A 19,794-nucleotide genomic window follows, 5' to 3' on the forward strand; every position below is an offset into this window, starting at 1 on the left:
AACACACTGTATGTGGATGCTGCTTCCTCAGCAGAGTTCATTCCTCAGAAAGAAGGAGTCCCTATTTCTGGTTGGTCTTGGCAAGTTAACAGCTAATTCACGTATTGGGAGTCTTGTCTTATTGTCTCCTGCAGGCTCTAATAAAAGGAGGGAATGGTGATCCAAAAATCCCACCAGAATTGTCCTACAAGCAGCTGTAGAGATGCCTCCCACATGCAGTGCGTGCATGTATCAGTATTCCTCCGCTCTTTCCTTCTGCGCTCCTCCATTTGGCATCTCGTGGTGCAAGGGGCAATCCCCCAGCATGTGCGAGCGCTGCAAAGCTCTCAAGAAGTGCCCTCACTCTGCAAGCGCATAGCCTTCTCAGATGGCTCAGTGGGATGTGAATGACGTCTTGGTTAAGGTAGTGCTAAGGACTATGTAAATTCAAATCCATTTTCTGCCACAGGTTTCCTATCTGATCTTGGTCAAATTATGTAATTTGCAAAGCAGGGTGTAAAATAATTGCTTTTAGAACTCCTTTGGGTCAGAGACTTTCTCTTTGAAAGACAGTTGTGTAGTATCAACTACAAAGAACTGCAGGTTTTTGTTTAGTGTCTCTAGACACCCTTATAACATATAATGAAATAATAACATAATAGTCATGGGAAATCTCAGTAATCCATAGATTATCTGGCCAGAGGGATTATTTTGGTTATTGAATCTGACCTCATATATACCATAAACTAGGAGAGTTTCCTGACCAAATTCTTGCTTGAAGTAGCCTCTCTTCTATAATAATTCTATTATTAGTTTAAAATTTGTTGAAAATTTTTTTAAATGATATCTTATTTATAATCTGAGTTTGCTGCCATCCTGTCCCAGATCTTGTTATACCTTCATCTGCTAGATCAAGGAGCCTAAGATCAAAGTTTTGTCATGCTGTGACTCCTTTGTTAAGCTAAATAGATTGAACTCCTCTTGTCTTACACTATAAAATATATTTTCCAGTCCTTTAATCATTCTTGTATGATCTTGTATGATCATTCTTCTCTCTAGTCATTCCCAGATAAATGAACTGGATGTTATTTCAGAAGTGGACACACCAGTGGAGAAATGGAAGCAATATGCCATCACCACTCCTTCTCAGTATTCCCCTGTTTACACATCAAGGTTTATTTTAGATCTTTTGGCCACTGGAAGCTCACAACAGGGAATCCCTGCAAGCTCTGGATACCCTACAGTCTCTGTAAGAATTCACTTTTGTTTCTATGTATTGTTTGATGTGACCCAGATTGGTCTCTATGACATGTCTTCTTTGTTATTTACCCATTACCTTAAGTCTTAGAGTCAGCTCAAACTTTCAGTAATTACTAAGATAGGGAAATATGTTTTCTTCCATTTCACTGATAAAAAATGTTAAATGACATAAAAATAAGAGCCAATTCATGTGAGATTTTACTGGCAACATAACCATGCTAATTTCCCACTGACAATGAGTTTTTGGACATATCAAGTTTTAACTATTAAAAATACATACAATACAATTTTCTATTCTTTTTACTCTTCGTGAAACTGTACAGTGTCTCCCCATGCACATTTTTGTGCATAGGGGTTTCCATATGTTATATTCTATGATTTTTATTCAAGGTATTTAAGCATAGAGGATTTTTTTCCTGCAATTTTTCCATCCCACCTTCAAAACTAAAATCCAAATGCCTTTGGGAGGGAGAAGGTACTCCCAGTCTCCCATTTCCATTGCCTTGGATAAGAGCAGAGGGGAGTGAGGCACTGGTATATCTCAGCAAGCACAAAGACGGTGCTCAAAAGCTTCTGAGTAGAGAGGAAGGCTGGGATAACTCTACCTCAGTGACAGCGAGGGGATTTGGGAGCAAACTCCTGTCACTCCTGAAGCAGCACACATCTGCAGCTTGATCTCTGCTTCAGGGGCGTGCTCTTCTGCATTTTTATTACTAAACTCTAACCTGAGTTGGCAGACTTACTGCTCCATGGCTGTGCTTGCTGCTGACAGATGTGATTATAGAAGTTTGCTCTCAGTCTCCTCAGATACACGCAGCTCCAGCATGGGCTCCGTGTCACCCGCTGTGTAAATGAAACATGGAGGGAACGCTGCATGGGGCTGAGCTGAGGTATTCCCACATGTTGATTCATGTCTGTTTTACAGTTGTCTAGCTGCAGACCAAACTATCTGAATAGCATTTTTGTTTGGTTAAGAAATGATTGGCTTCAGCTCAGGCTGGAAAAGACTAATGTTTGTGGGCACATTGTGAGAAGTGCTGGGAGAGGAAGGCAGACATGCTGGAGTGAGATTTGGAATCCCTCCTACTCTGGCTTGCTCTGGATCCTGGAAACACCTGCCCTGGCAGGCTCTTACAAAGCTTTTATCTGTCACTTCTTCATCAGAGTTGGTCATTCCTTCTTAACGTGCACTTTGCAGAAGTCATTTATGGCTTCAGCTTCCCCAAGGCCAGATGGCTGCACTCCTCAGCGTCATTCTAGAAAGGACTATGTTTTGGCATCCACAGCCCCTTACAAATCTTATTGCTGAGAAATATCCCAAATCTTCCCCAGTAAGTGGCTTTTACTCTATTACTCTACCTCCCCACAGTACATGCCAGATATAGCACTATCAGATCAGTAAAGGTGGCTAGGTTCTTCACTGGTATCAAAATTATCATAGGTCCATATAAAGGATATAATCATTCAGCTCATGTCCCAGGACCAAACAAATGCTTTCAGCAAGATTTATTTAGTATAAATTTCTTTCCTCAGTGGAGCTGCTCCTTCTGTGCCCACAAGACAGTCAATAGAGACACACAGACACTGTTTTTCCCTCTGTGACCAATTATTTGGAGACCTGGAAGGAACCTGAAGAGCTCACCTGTGCCAGCCTCCTGCCAGAAGGCAGCATCAGCTATATATCAACGAGGTCTTTCTCTTAAAACTCTGTATGGTGAAGGCAATCCTTTCGTGCTTTGCTTTTTCAAATGTCTAATCTAAAACTCTCTTTTTGCAGTCTACACCCATTACTTCTTACCTTAGCTACCAAGGACGCAGGAAGCAGATTATTCTTTCTTGCAGCAAGTTTATAGCTGTTTGGAGACTGTTATGCCTTCTGCTCTTCCTTCTCTTTCTAGATTAAACAGCTCCAATTTCTTTGGTCTTTCCTCATATATCATGCTTTCTCGACTTCTGCTCAAGAGTACTAAGCTCCTACCAAGGCTCTCTTTACTTGCTCTCCCTTCTTAATGCCTGAAGGATGCAAAAGTGGATGCATGCTCTAGCTGCAGTCATCAGTGCAGAAGAGACATGAAGAACTACTTCCCAGGCTGTGCTACTGTTGATTCAGTGATTTTTTTGCAACAGTATAATGACATTGTTGATGTGTAAAAATGAGACGCAGTTTTTAAGTGACTCCATAGTTCAAGTATCACCATGGCATTCCTGATCACAGGGGTCAGAATTCAGCATCACGAAGACAAGGACTCAAAGGACTGGACGTATAAGCCACACTCATTAATTTTCAACAGTTTGCTTATTTTGTTGTTGCTTTGGTTTCAGAGAGACTACCTGCTGTTTCTGCAATAAACTAAAGCACAGTACATCAAATGCATTGTCAGTGAAATTATAGGGATCTTACGCTCATTAAGGATATAGACTCTTTGGTAAATTACTGTCATTCTTCACTTTCATTGAGTTATTTCTGTGATGCAGTTTATTCAGAGTGCAGCAATTCTTGCTGCCCTAGTTGTTTTGCTATTTGAGCCTCTCATTTGTATGCAGTTTTTGCACTGCCTTCCTGGTAAATTCCATATTAAAGTGAAATTCACCCTTATAACAATATTTCCATGGTTGCAAATGGTGATTTCTCTATAAACCAACCACTATCCTCCTGTCTGTATTCTCTGAATTCCTTAAAATCAACAGAGTGCTTAGCTGAGGTCACCTAGAGAGGTGAGGAACCTAGAAAGGAAATTTCAAGACTGGTTAGGGGAATTTCACATCCTGTTCCCCCTGGAAGGCAGCAGAAGTTGTGTCTAAAACCTGTAAATGCCTTTTAAATTCTGCTACACAGCTCCTTTATTATATTCTAAGCCTCTGTCCAAATATGAAAATATGTGAGATATTAATATTAAAATTGAAGGGTTTTTTTGATTAGCCATTTTCTTCAAAAAATATATGAGACTTCTATAAAGTGCAATTGTGCAGCACCCTCTGGCTTCTGAAATAAGTGAATGTTTTTAAACTAATTGCTTACTTGTTATTTATAGAAGATTTTTAAGCTAAAGGGTGCCATTTGTAATTCCCTGAAAATACTGTGATTCTTTCTGAACATTTCACTTTCTCACATAAGTACCCATTTCACCATTTGCAGAGAGTATGTTTGTTCTGTCTCTCTCTGAAAAAGCCTTTCTTCTGTTATTTTTCTTCACTAAAATAGAGGATATTGAAACATATCTTGGTACTTTGTGGTAAATATACCACAGAAAATATGAAGGTATTTAAACAGATATACAAGCATGAGTTGATCACTAGCTAATGCAAGAAATTACTTCTGGAGTGGACCAGCAACAAGGGAGAAGGAATAGGAGCTAGAGAATACTAATTCCAACAGCTGGTTAGTGTAGATAGCAATAACTGGCAGCACATATTTCCCAGATGTGTACACATTAACTGGAAATTCCTGTGAACACCTGGGAGCTCTCGCTGTCCTTGCAAAAATGGTGGACTTTTGTGCAGCTTCATCCCAGCACATCGACATCGCGGTGCCCCATGGGCTAGAAATGACTTAGAGAGTAAAAGTGAGTGAGAGAGGGCTTATACTTAGGATCCAAAGGATAACAGCTCTGTTTCCCCCCCTCAGTGATTCATGATTTGGGTACCTGAAAAAAATCTGAAGAGACTGACTTTTCAAGAGCTCAGCATTTTCTGAAAATCAGAACTGCCCAGACAGAGGCAGGAGTTAGAATCGAGGGCAAGCTCACCGTGCCTGCCAACGTTAAGCACCAAGGCTCTTTTCAACTGTCTTTTAACTTCCCTTGGAAATATCCCATCCAGTTACTAGTTACTGTTTCCGACCCAGGTTGCAAAACTCAGCAGATCACAACAGAGGCGTCAGGGCTGAACAGGACCAGCTTTAACTCTGTGCTCGCTCTCGCGTCCAGCTTCCGCTCCTTGCCCTTCCTTTGTATTTGCTGTTTACATTCACGAGTCATTTCACAGAGGCCCAGGCTGCTTCCACTGAAAGGTCATGTGCTTTTTTTGTTTTGTTTTGAAAGTGGTGTGATTCATTGTCTCCAACCCCAAAGCCTGTTTGCTGAAAACCTCTCCACTTGCTGATACTCTAGGTAAACCAGTGCATACATTTTCAGTAGCTCATAGCAAAGCAGGAGCGGTGGACACCAGCTTTGCTCTGCTCTAATTGTCAGCTTCCAGCTTCCCCAAAAAGGTACGTTCTCTCCACCCTTGCAGAAGATTAATATCAGTTGATCGATGACTAAGGCTTTGCTATTGCAAGTATGAGAATTTAATCTAGAGGGAAATTTCCCATTAAAGAAGCAAGTCCCGAATTAGTGCTTGCAATTTGAGAAGGTGGCACTGCTGTGAGTCACAAGGCCAGTGGAAATTCAATTGTAGAAGTGGAGTGTGCAAACAGGAACAGGATTGTAAACAGTGAAGTTCAGCTGAACTCAGCCACTGCTACAAAAGTGTGTCCTTTCCTATAAAATACGTTCTCTTACTGGACAGCCAGATATCCCTTTAGTAAATATTTGGTGTTTGCTTAATTCAAGCACAGCATGTTAAAATAATGTGGAAATACACCACAGTACAGACATGGATATATGAGAAAGCTGTCTTGCCACCTGTTTTGCCAGGAAACATTTCTCAAAAAGTTTAAATTTTCTGCAGTGAAACTTTATTCTAAAAAGGCAGTTAGTATAGTGGTTGCCTATCTCATAGCCCTTGGCAAATTCCTGTTTATAAAGTACTTTGAGGTCCTCAGATGATGAATGGTACTGCATGGATAGCAAAATGTGTTGTTCCTTATTAAAGATAAACAAACACTTATTTTTCTCAACCCTCTCAAACACATGGCTTCAGAATATTAATTCATTCAGGTTGGCAATATTTTGTAAACTCTCAGTTCTTTGGAGTCATGTCTTACTTTCAGAGATGCATCCAAAACTGCAAACTCTAATGTGTTTCAGACCTAGAGTTAAGTTTTGGCAGATCCTAACTTTTAAGATGGTGTATATTAATTTGTTGTTAAAACTGGGTGATTTTTAGCCAGACCTTGATCTCTGGCAATCATCTGACTTTAATAGAGATATAACCTTTTAAACTACCATAAGATGTGGCGCCAAGACTCTGGCATGACCTGTGTTATGAAAATAATATAATCTGTGGCAATATAACAGTATGGAGTTACTACTGATACAGTCTGATAAAGTGTAGATAACGAGCACATCATGTCATTTTATAATAGCTCCCCAGCAATATATTTGCAATAGAAGATAGATGGCTTGTATACTTTTTATGGAACTCTCCTAAGATATTGTGTATCATGCAGCCCTATCTGATGCATAAATTTCATTTCAGTGTATTTGCTTGTCAGACAGTCAAATTTATGGTGCCCATCAGGGCGTAAGTGCAGTCACACTGGATCAGAACAAAGGTCTGTCCAGGCGAGCAGCCTCTGACAGTGCTCCGTAGCAGATGTGTATGAAGAGTGTGCAAGAATAAGGTAAGCACGCAATTACATTTCCTCGAGTGTCTCCTCCCAGACCCTAACAGCCTACAGTTTGGGACTACCTGAGGTAGAGGTTAGATCCAAAGATCCAGATCTTTGTATTTGATAGGTCTTGATGGATTTTTCATCCATAAATTTATTCAGTCACTTTTGGAACCTGTTTATACTTTTTGTCTCCACAACATGCTATGGCAATCAGTTCCACAGCTTAATTCATTGACTGTGAAAAATACTTCCTCATTATTTTAAATCAGCTCTCCCAAGTGTGTAAGCAGGGGGAGAAAATAATCATGCCCTGCTCACCTTTCTTTGCCATTCATGATTTTGTATAGCTGTATTATTATGTCTTTTTCCTATTGCCCTTTTTCCAAACAAATATGTCCAATCTCACCTTGCATAAAACCCTTTCCAGACCTACAGTCATCTTTTCACCTTTCTCTAAACTTTTTCAAGCTCTACCACATTTTCCCTGGAATGAGACCAAGGGACCAGAGCTGTCTTCAGTAGTCAAGATGTGGCCACATTGCGAACTTACAGCTTTTAGTTTTGCTCTCTGTTCCTTTACTAATAAATCTTAACATTTTATTTATCTTTCTGGACTGCCACTGAGTCCTGAGATGGCATTGTCACTGAAATATCCACAAAAGCTCCAAATTGTCTTTCTTGAATAGTAGTAACATATGGAGAGTTCACCACTGCAGCTGTATAGTTAGGACTATTTTCCCTATATCCATTATTGTCCTGATGTTGACTTTCATCTGTCATTTTATTGCAAAGTGTTGAGATCCTTTTGTAACTTTTGGCCTTTAATTTAGCCTCTGACTCATCTGAATAATCAATAGGTTTATCACCTCACCTGCCACTGCCTTTTCCACTGATAGCCACTTACTGCATTTGGAAAATCGACCGATTGACTCCCCCCTTTTTTTTCATTTAAACTATTATTGATCCATGAGAGGACTTTTTCTCTTATACAATTTAATAAATTATTTCCCAAGTAACAGGGGAATCACTGCTTTCAATACAACTCATCTCTGTGAATAAAAAAGTGCACATTTTATTAGATTAATGTAGATATGATTTCCTTTTTGTTGTAACATGCCTGAAGTCAAGATCTGGTTGTTGCGGAAAACATAGCTTTTAAATTTAATGAATTTATACATTTAAAATCTCAGTTATCACACTCAGAATTACAAGGAAATGTCTTTAAATATGGCAGTTCCGGATCCTACAGTCAAATATGTATCATTTTTAAAGATATACATTGATTGCTGAACATTCAATCAAAGCATTGGTTTGGCCATATAGCCCTGTGGTGCAGTGATGCCATATTCTGCAAAACACAGTAAAGCACTGAGCATATATAGTGATAAACATTTGTTTTCTAGAAGTAGCAGGAAATCTAGATTTTCTGCATATAAAACTTGCAGAACAGACACAGAAAAACCTCACAGTTGTTCAACTGTTGTTGAGGTCAGGAGGAATTAATGGTATAGATAGCATCAGGATAAGCTGTTTCATTGCTTTGATATTGAAAGTAAGCTTTGCAGGAGCGTTCAATATTCACCTACCTCTGTTCACAGAAAAGTAATTGGCATAACTTACTTCACTTTCCCGGTCAGAAAGGCTTTCTGTCCTTAGCAGCTTTTCTCAACTGGGAAATTAAATGCCCTTTCATCTATCAGCCAAGAATCAGGATCAGCTTTGGAACATTACTACTTAAAATCCCAATATAGGATTTGTTAGGAGGCATTAAGTCAAGATCCTAAGGCATATAAAATAAAACACAGAACAAGTGTCAACCCTGCACCTTACGTGTTATTAGGCTATTTTCCCTGACATTACCAAGTCAGACTGCTTGCCCATCAGAGAGCATACAACATGTATAAATATTTACAGCCTGAACTGTTTTATAAGGGATGTCACTTCTGAAGACATACTGTCATGTCTTGTTCCTCAGTGGAAGTTTACCCTGCTGCATTTGTAAACAGCAACAGCTCAGAGCACGTTATATCCTATTCCTCAGCTGCTGCTGCTCCTACTCTTTGAACCTTTTAGCACTGGCACAATTTATAGTTTAAACCCAACAGCACTCACAGCACTCACAGTAAATACAGGCAGCATGCACTGTATTCCTCACGTGCTTGGTGATGACGAGAAGGACTTCTCCCTGGAGAGTTCTGGCTCCCATTCTTAGGTGCCTTCTCTGACATTTGCAGAAGCAGAGCATTGATCAGGTATTCACTGTGCGTAGAATGTCATAACTATCCTGGGTAGCTGGTGTTAGGCATAAATACACTGTTGGAGACACACCTTTATCAATTTTTCTCAGCCAACAAAAAACAAAGTCACTTAGCAAGTGAAAAAGTGAACTCCTCTAACATACAAAGCTGGGAAATTAAAAAGCCTTTAGGTAAGAAAATTCACAATCTAAAGAGAATGCGAGTGAAGGACCCTTCACCTAAGCATTAAAATCTACATAAAACTGAACAGAGGACAGTAACAACCACATGATGTGAAATAAGTTATTAGGGAAGGCAGCTAAGGAGAGAGTAAAAACCATCTTGGTGCCCACTGAGATTGCTTCAGGCCTAAGACAAAACAAGGCTGATATACTGAATTAGAGAGAGGACTATCTGTTATTCCCTAAAGCTCTTACTTTCTTCACTTTTGGCATGCTCATGCATTTTAATGACTTGAGCACCGAGAGGTACTTCTGCCAGAGTGCTAAGAACGTCCTTTCAGATTAACTTCCTCTCTGTGGAATCTAGTGAAATCACAGCCCTGGTTTGGTCCTGATTTAGTTATACACAACACTCCTGATTTTAGTTAAATTAAGTTATTCCTCCAAAATATTATCATTAGGGACAATATGTAGGAGATGGCCTTAGAAAACATATGAAAGCTGTGGCCTTTGTCAGGTTGCCAGTGTCAAGAGTAAGGCTTGCAAACACAAGAATTAACATGTACTCCTCTTCCTAATAATTAAAAGCATTAGGGTATGTATGTTTAGCATCATTAAAAGCCTGATTAAAACCTCCTGGAATCCTATGGTCATATTTCCCCTTGAAGTACCAATATGAGATTTCAGCATGCCTTTCCAGACCTCAAAGGGCAAAGAGGATGTTATGACTCATGTATCAAAGAGCAGAAGCTTTAAGTGATGTGGAAAGTGTAAATCCCATGAACAAGATACACTCTTGACAGAGAATAAGAGTCAATAACAACAGCTATTTTCAGGGTCCAACAAATACATCTTGTAAACTGTATGTTTCCAAACTGATAAGAGGGTGAGAAAAAAAACTTCTGCGAGGAGTAGACTGAGCCTCGGATTCAGAATTCACAGATGTTAAAATCTCAGTAGTTACTGAAAGAGCAGACTTGTAAAGGGCAGTCTGAGCTCCTTGCCACAGATCATGCAACTCGCTATGATCCCTGGTCTAGAGGAAGCTGTAGTTCCCTTAAAAAACCCAAATCTTGGAAATTTTCTCTTTCTTTTTTTTTAATCAGACTCTGAAGTACCTATGACGAAGGAAGCAATGTTAGTGATTGATACTGGGATTTATTACCATGCTGTAAAAGGAGAGCCAGGCTGCTGCTAAAGAGCATAATTTATAAGAAGCTAGTATGCTCCAGCTCAGGAAATTATCAATGTTAAGCATTGTTATGTAGGCACAAGAAGGACCATGTAAATGGTCAACGTTAAACAGCTGGAGTTGTACAGCTAAAATTCTCACTCTTCTTGGAGACTAAACCTTTGCCAGGGCACACTAAATCATCTTAATGTTATACTTTAAGTGATACAAAAATACTTTCTGTGGTAGGTAAATTTACTATCCGGAGAGTATTAAAAGCAGTATGGGATTGTAAAAGCTGGCATCTACGGCAGAAAGCCCCTGAGGCTGACAGACTTTGGAGTCTCTTGTGGGAAGATGGCAGAGGACATGAGTTCCTCCTAGAGGACGTGGGTAAAAAGCTTCTCACATCAGCCCCTCCAATGAGCAGGAAGGACATTTTCTATTGCTCGGTATTGTAATGAATATTTTATTGTTTGAACATTGGACAGTTTTATTGCTATATAAAAACAGTGTGTCATGTCACCCTGCACGTGTCTTGAGCTGTTTTTTTGCAAATGTTGAGTATGACAGGGCATTATAAAAATACTTAATGACCCACTGCAGGCACATGAATTCCTGCCAAGTACTCATTCACTCCTAGGAGCAGAAAGTCAACCCTTCTGTTCATGCAGCTTTCATTCAGAGGAATTCCAAAGCATTTAGCAAATATGACCTATACAGAAATTAACATACATGATGTACAAAAATATAGCCACTTTTAGATAAAATATAGCAAAAATATAGCTCCCCAGCATCTGGAAATGGTGTTTGCTAGGCCTGAATTGCAGGCAAATCAACACTGAGCAATACAGTTCTTACCCACTCTAATTTTGTGTAAAGGGTTCTTGGTCTGGCATAAATGACATATATGACTTTTGGCCTGCTAGCAAGACCCAGATTCAGTAATGAGCTTAGGGTTTTGGACTCTGTTCTGGGCTGCAGACTCCTTGAAGCTCATGTGCTGCAGCATTCAGTTGCTGTGAGTGGCCCAGTAATAAAGTCCTGGGGACAGGCGTGAGTCTAACATGTCCTCTATCTGCTGGGACGTGCTTCCATCAAGGCAGGCTCCAGAGCCCAGAGTCCCCTCCCAAGCATAGGTGCCTGCACCATTTCTTCCAAGAAGAGAATAGGACTTGCTGTTATTTTTTGGAACAAGAAAGAAAGATTTTGACTAGGTCAGAACAAACATCCATCTGGTCCATTGATAGCAAATATTCCCTTTATTCTTCTCCTGAACAGGACAGACACAGGATATTTTCTCTGCTGTGTTTTCCTGCTTCTGACAGGAGGTCAAGACTTTCTGGTCTAGAACTTCCTGACTGGGGGTTATGTCCACATCTTTGTGTTAATAGCTCTTGACGGACTTTCCTCCCTGAAATTTGCCTAATCATTGTTGAGCAACAGTACCAAGATACCCAGGAATTTAACGGGGAAGTGGGATACGTAGGATCTGTTTCTCTCATGCCCCAGGAAACTCAAACCTAGCTCTGTCAGGAGCGTTACCTGAGGGTGCAAATCTTTCCAGTCTGTAAGATAGGCAGGTTTCTCCAACTACCTGATGGAGCAAAGCATCTTCATCATTAGGCATACTTTTAATAGCCTCTGGGCAGATTTACAGTGCAGATTAACAGCATAGCCTAATAGGGCAGCTGTCCAAAGCAGAGAACAATTAGAGAGAGAGCAAACACCCCAAGCAAGACTGATGAAAATGGCACAGAAAGTATATACTACCGTCAGGAGAAAAGAGAGCTGTCTATGTGCCTTTCTTAAGCCAATTATTTGAGTGAAAAGTCTGCACATAACCTACAGATGAAGAGCATTGGGGTCTGCTCCATTAACAAGAATAAGGAGTCTCAGGTTAGCTCAGGTCCCTCAGAGCACATGCCCCTTCCTCCTGGAGGGAGAGGGCACCAAGGCCAGGTCCTTCTGTAGTCGGCAGCATCTTCAGATAACTGGCACTCATAGGAATTTCCTGGGTGTGTTTGAGAACAGATATGGACCTTAGACAGGGGCATCCCTCTCCATAAATGTAACCTGGTGGTGTAGTTGCTTTATTTTATCTAGTGAAAATGGCTCTTCTCCAATTTCTTTCTATACTCTAGCCTTTGGTGAACCACACCCCTTCTCAAATCTAACCATCAAACATATCCAAATGATAATATTAACATACTACTTAAAGGCAAATTAAAGCAGGTGGGGAAACAGTCACAGCAAGAGACAACAGCAACACTTCTCCCACAAGCCAAAGTACAACTAGCTCTCTGATTTGGCAAAGAAGATTATTTAAGATGTGCTCCTCCAGGTTTCCTGTGGCATCACCTTCTAGAGTAGTAGCTTTTACTTTCTACTTTGCTGTTTGAGCAGGCCCTATTTCCTCTCTCCCGGGATGCCTGGGAAGGTGTGATGGACTCAGGCTGTTCTCTCGTACAGTACCATGGAGGAGTCACGCAGCGCATGCAGGGACTTTACAGCTAGTGCTACAACCCCCCAGCGAGATGGGAAGGGCAACATTTTCAAAACGCTTCCTGCATGTAATAGCGTATGTTGATTTGCACAGGTCCTCACCTAAATGCAAATCTTCCATGCATAGTTGCAGGTGACATATTACATGCAGATACTAAAGGCTGGGTGTTATATCTGTCCTGAAAACAGCACATTTCCTAGTGCACACTGCATATTTGCCTGGTCTCAAGAAATCTTACTTATACTGCCGTTTTTTTCCCTCTCCCCAAATAGAATTGACACTTCCTGGTACTACTTGTGGAAACCATCGCAGAGCACGCAAATGCCAGGCAGGACCAGCAAACCTTGGCAACAGGCTGCAGATCTTTATGGTGACAGTTCAGATCTAAAAGGGAGTTAAAATTGCTCTGCTGTTTTCTGCTCTGGATCGGCAGCTTTTGAAAGGTGTCCTATGACTGCTGCTTGACACTGGTATTTGTTGAAGCAAACATTTTAAAAAAAAGAGCTCAAATAGCTCTCAATTAAATGGGTTTGTATTGTGCAGGGAGAGGGTGTGCCCCGTCCTGGCTGGCGAAGCTGAACAGGTAAAGGCCAAAGCAGTAATCAACACTGAAAGGCTGTGAGAGAGGGGGGACCTGCACACCACAGGACCTGAAACTATCTTCAACTTTTGGCCTTGTTCTCAATACAGACAAAAAGAGAGAGGGACCATTTCAGTGGGGTTTATAAAGAAAGCCGTTTAGAAGTAAATGCTGATCTAGCACAAGAAAACCCATAAGAACAATGGCTGGGCTGAAACGTTACACTGGGCTGAACTGAAACCACTTCATGGAGAGATTCTGTAAGAAAGAATTTTGAGTAAAGACTGGAAAAGATCAACTAGCAGCTAGAAGGCAAGAATTTACCAGGGAGGAGGGGGGAAAGGAGCTTTCCTACTTCAGCACAAACAATTGGAAATACAGAATAAAAAATACATGTGTTAATATGCAACTCTTGCACAGCTAATTCTATCTGCCTTTGTAAATAAACCTCAAATTTATCATTTTAACTTCCTCCTCATTCTACAGCTCTGATAGTGCTGTGTAACTATGCTGCCTTTTCTAAGAGATTTTACTGAAGCTCAGATCCACAAAGGTATTGAGATGCTGTTGAAGCAAGTGGAACTAGACACCTCAATCCTTTTGCCAGTATGAACTTTTGACCACACTGGATTTCTTTAGCTACATCACAAGAGATGCACACTAACACAACTGCCTTAGTTTAAATACATATTTTAGGTTATAACAAAGTTATTTTCCCATGTATGGAAGTGGGGTGCGAGTACCACTGATACAACTAAAATTCCGTGAGACTTGTTCATTAGTCTCTTAAGTTCTCTTTAAAGTCCCAGGCACAGTTGATAATGCGCAGCTTCAGTAACTGTCCTGGAGGTAGCTGTGCAATGACGTGTAAGTTTATTTAAGTGAGGTTAAAACTCTCACATGTCTGAAGGTTCCTTTCAGGAATCTAAAACTTCCGAATGCCTATTTGAACCTCTTGCCACTGCTTATTATAGCTCATTTTTCTTAGGCAATTTCTACATAGTGTAATTTCTGGTCTGAGACAAGAGCAAATCAGATGCTTCAGTTCAGGTAGTTACTCATGAGCTTTACTTTAGCCCTATATCTTGAATTTATTATCTCTAAAGTAGGGATGATTCATGTTTATTTTCAGGAACATAAAAGGATCCGTTTTCAGTGGTGAGCTCACTTCTCCAGAACTCTCGGTAACTGCGAGGTATTATCATTAATTCGAGTTTAGATTTAGGCAAAGAAGGGTCATAGGAATATCTTCAGACTTTGTTGAAATCTTTTGCAGAGAACAATCCAGCCAAATTTCTGTTCCAGCACAAAAAAGAGAAAACCAATAAATACAACTAGAGAAGTAATATATGATAAAGAAGGTTACTCATTACAAAGGTAACTGTATGGTACATTATCATAGCAGATAAATAAAAGCACATGAGCTAAGGAAAAATAACACTAAAAGCTAATATTTTAAATGCTGCAAGGGATCACTTAAAATGTGACTTCAGCTTTCCAAAGCTTATGGAATTTGAATCATGGTCAATAGTATTGGCTATTCTAGTATGATTCTTTACTTTCTCACTGTTTTCCATTTCAGCTGTAATCCAACAGATGTTAATTAATACCTGTGACAGCTAAAGTATTATCTGGAGGCATTTTCATGTATGAAATATCACCCAGTTAAGAACTGTGCCAGGAACAAACGATAGCTTCCTGGCTTTGCAGGAGGAATTAAACTATCTTTAAATGCCCAATGTAATGGCTGTTTGTGGGTTTGTCGCCTGCTACAGAGAATACCAGTATAAAATATTGTCCTTGTGTATTCTGTACTTGCACCTGTTTCATAAATTCTACTTCTCTAGCCACTTTAGGGTCAAGCAAAGAAATTGCTGTAGCATTTGCATGCCAAAAAAGAACCTGAAAACCAGAAAGTCCAGAAAATACTGATTCTTTAGGTTTTTTTTCTCTCCTCCTTCTTCTAATTGAGAGGTCTGCATTTCTAGGAAGTAATGTTGGAAGGATTTTATGTTTGCAGCATGTTCCTAGGAACAATCCCAAAGATATTAAATAGGACAGGTAAGCCAACAATGACTTTGGGAACTCCTATCTCTGAAAGCACGTGTCAAGATTAACGCAACCAAGGGTGTGCAAACTGTGAGGCTCCCCATGTTTCTCAGGTAGTGGTTGTTTCCAGAATCAAGATGAAGGCTCCGTTCTGCTCCTGTTCATAGCATCCAGTGGGAACATGCCCAGAAGCACATGCAGAAATGGATCTACTGTATCCTTTCTTCTTCCCGTGACCACTGAGCTGCTGCCCACTGTTGTGTCATGGAGCAGTTCTTCTGAGATCAGAGAACAATTTATCTATTCAGACATTTACAGACTGAGGATAAAACAAAGAAAGCAAAATAGAATGAGGAGTCAGCAGTGAAAAGAAAAAGGTGAGCCATTGAAGTACAAGGATGAATAGTACCTCTAATTTTTCATTGAATGGACATGCATAGGTATGGTTCTTATTTCCAGTAACATGGAGGTCATGGTTTTCACCCACTTAGTGTAAGAGGAACTACTACAATAAAAAAAACCTTCGCATCAGTGGAAAGACCAAAATGCATGAGGAGCTACAAACAGACAGCAGAAAATTTATGGCACATAAAGGCTTGCATCTGAGAATCAAGTCTACTTCTGGTGTTTGGAAATCTCTGTGTATTTAAAAACATCTGATAGTCTGATAACTAATGCCCTGAAAAAATATTATAATTCATTTTTATTCATATGAAATATGACATTTAATTCTGATAAGGACTACTCACCAGAGTAAAGTTATTCATGTAAAATTAGGCCTTATAGCTACTACAGAAAGCTGTTTGTTGTCCCCAAAACACATATTATCTGTCGTTATATTGCTTTATCCAGATAAAGTGGGCAATTCTTAAGCTACAGCCGCTAATTATTATGCTTTAATTGAAGACTACATCCAAATATTGTTTCTCTGAGTTATACGGGAATGTCATTAAGGCCAAAACAGATGAAGAGAACCTACCGCACTTCTAATCTGGTGTATATGAGCAGTGAGCAAACTTTACACCCTTTGCTTTCTTCTGAAATAAAAAATCCCAGCCAGCAGGTCTTCAATCCTGTTTACAATAAATTAGAGATGAGGGAGAAAGGTTTGGTTTTTTTAATGGTGTAATTATATGGTCCTAAACATTACTCTATAGTCAACGCTCCCACACTAATTTTTTGAAAGAAATCTTAGGGTAAAATAGAGAAAACCCAAACCTGGTATTTTCTATCAGGTGGGATCCCAAAAGGTTACAAAATGATCTTCCAGTTTGCACCGGTACTTGGAACAGTTTCTCTTCCAATTAAGTATCAGATGTTTGAATTATTCTAATCTTAATGAACTAAATTAAAAATGGGCTCGAAAGTGAAGCATCCAGATGCACTGTTCAGGCCAAGGTTGAGTTCTGTCCTTCAGATTTTAACCCTTATACGATATGACATCATGCTCAACTGTCAAATGTCTAGGTGACATCTAGTTCATCTTGTTAATAAATGCAGGAATTGATATTTCAAATATAAAATTATCATCACTTACACTATATTGAAGACAGAACTTAAAAAAAAAAAAATCAGTAAAGATCACAAGCAGTCCCTTCTCCCTTCTCTCAGTTCAGCTTAAGACATATCCTGACAAAACATCTCAGGTTAAGAGTCTTATTAAGCATCTGCAGATTTAGAGGCTTTCAAGGCACTTATTCCAGTATTTCCAATTTAGGATCATTTTCTGCAGGTGCTGCTCTAGGCTTCCTGCCCCCTGTAATCTTCATTCAGTACCAAACTGACCAGCCTACAACAGCAGGGAATGATTCACCAGACAGCTACTCAGAGATTTATTTTTAGTTCAGGCAGGAGCAGGAAAAAACAGGCATATACTTTGCAAGTTTATTTGAAAAGTTCACTCTATTTACTAAATATTTATTTTGTCACAAACCAGGAGTTTTTTTTTAAGCTGCAATCCTTAGTATTAATTGGAAAAATATTAAGAAAATTTCGTTACAGTTAACTTAGTTGAGGTTTAACTCCTCTTTCTACTTATTCTGTGAACATTGTACTGTTTCTTTTTAAAAACAAACAGCAATTACTTTCTCAGAAAGCTGCCCCATTTCCTAAGCCTTCTTTCTTATGCGTGACCTTTATGAAGGAGATGAGAAAAATACCTATATTAAGAATGCTGACAGCCCTTTAATAATTCAATGCACAGAAATGCACTGCTGTTATATCTGAACAAGTGTTCTCCAATACAAAAGAAAGATTGACCTTTCTTTACTTAAAGGATGAAAAAAAAAGATGCTCCATAAAAGGTGTATTTTTGTGTACCAGCTTAATTCATTTACATGCATATAGATTGCTTCAAGCTTGATCTCATGCTCAAATTAAGAAACGAGGACTGTCTCTGTGATACAAGTTGGTAATGGCCAGCAGGACTCCTCTCTTCTAGCTGCCTAACCCCGATTGGCACTAACCTAAAGATACTGCTGCATGGCCATTGCACAGAGGGCCTGGAAAGTGAGACAAGGCATTCAGCCCGCTTTCTCATGGATCTAGTTTTTCAGTAGCTACTATCAAATTCATTGAAGCAAGGATTTGACTGAGCAGGAAGATAGAATTACTTCTCTTTCCTACAGCTCAAGGTCAGGATAAAGATGCAGGATGGTTGCTATCAAGGCATTTTTTATGTAATTGACTTCATATTCTGGCCAAATTTCCAAGCTCAAAGTCCCATACATGAAGATTCAAGATATGGCTAATATTTACTCACATACTAACCAGTACTGTTACTGAATCTTAACAGCAACCACCTGAACATCCTACCAAACTTCTTCCGAAATAAAACCATAAAGTGTAGATATCTCGTGCGCAGGTAGAGACTTTCAACTGATGAAACCGAGACACTTCCAAGGAGTAAGTACATGTTCACTGTAGAAATGGGTAGCTTGGAGGAACAGGAGAGAGGAAAGACTACTCTTTCACAGCAGCATAAGGATTAAAAATTCAGAAGAGCACATGCGTGAGTTTTATAAAACAGTAATCTCCGTACTAAGGCCTCTGGATAGTTCTGAAGATCTGACCTAAGCAGAGATTACACTATGCGAGAAGTGAATAAGAAGTGCACCAGTACAGTAGCTACTTACATGTTTTTCTGTTTTGGATGAAAAAAAATACATCAGGCCTTAGAATACAGAAATACAGACAGGGTTCCCCCCCTCCCCCCCCCCCGCCCTGTAATATAGGTGAACATGCTGTGCTCCAAAGGTACTATTACAGCTCTGGCAGCAAAGCCACCTCTTTCTGCCTCCATTTTTCCCCCTGGACTAATTGTCACTGAGGTAAGGTTCCTTTTCACCAATCTGTCCATTCCAAGCTTGTAAAACTTCCCCTCTTCTCTCTCGCATCCCTTCATAACTGGGTTTCTTCCATCTGCTGCTGCTTCACAGCAGGAATTCAGACATCCCTTGACTGAGGAGGTTCTATGCAACAGAAGTATCTGTGAGGACATACAGGAGCAGCTTGCAACAGCGCACCCCCCACACCCCCCCAACACACACACTCTTCACTTTGTCAGCACTTAGTCAGGAACATAAAAAGGCAGTCCAAAACCAATCGGTACTTTGTACTTCAATGAAATAAAAAATCATATGTCTGCACACTGTGTGGAAAAAATCTTTTATGGAAATAGATTTTTAATGATACAGTTTCTTTGTCCTTTGATTTAACAGTCTGAGGAAGTATCCGAGGGAAGGATTGTTGAGTAACTAATCCAGCTAGGTTGTCTTAGTTTATCACACAGGAGCTTTCGAAGTTCATTATATACTACTATATACTATGAACCATGGGGCATTTGCCCTATATCTATTACTGGTTTAATATTTTATTTCAATGACTGTCAGTGATCGTCTATTCATATTTTCACCTGGAATGTACTTCTCAGGTCTTCTTCCTTTCAGGTCACTTTTGATTCTGGAATGACCGTAGCTAATTAATTACAAACAAACAAAAGTCCTAACTGCCTAATACTTGACTCTCAGTAAATAACTTTCAGTCCCAGCCACTATGCAGTATCATTAAAAAAAAAAAAAAAAAAAAAAAAAAAGAAAAGCAGGTCTAAAACCATTTTAACAATATACAGTGAATGCATTTTACAATAAATAAACATTATCAAGAAATGTGTAATAGCTAAATATTTTGCTCTGTAAGGCACATCACCAGTACAAATCTGGTTTATACTTTACTTTGTGTCTAAGAATCCAGGAGCTGTTACAAGGAGCAGCTAGCTGCCCAAGTTAAAGCATGTTAGATTGCTATAGAAAGAAAACTTGGGAATCTTTAACCT

The 19,794-nt window shown here is 39.6% G+C and overlaps 1 long non-coding RNA gene across 1 annotated transcript; it reads right to left on the minus strand.

The window, feature by feature from the left end:
• Nucleotides 1-7,811: 7,811 nt before the first annotated feature.
• LOC112985241 (uncharacterized) lies at nucleotides 7,812-18,663 on the minus strand. The gene is made up of 4 exons (XR_003259705.2): nucleotides 16,441-18,663; nucleotides 15,871-15,966; nucleotides 14,471-15,780; nucleotides 7,812-11,504 (listed from the first exon to the last, which is right to left on the minus strand). It is a non-coding gene; the product is annotated as an uncharacterized LOC112985241 (long non-coding RNA).
• Between the last annotated feature and the right edge of the window lie 1,131 nt (nucleotides 18,664-19,794).

Source organism: Dromaius novaehollandiae, chromosome 2 (assembly GCF_036370855.1).
Source record: "Dromaius novaehollandiae isolate bDroNov1 chromosome 2, bDroNov1.hap1, whole genome shotgun sequence".
Classification (NCBI taxonomy): domain Eukaryota; kingdom Metazoa; phylum Chordata; class Aves; order Casuariiformes; family Dromaiidae; genus Dromaius; species Dromaius novaehollandiae.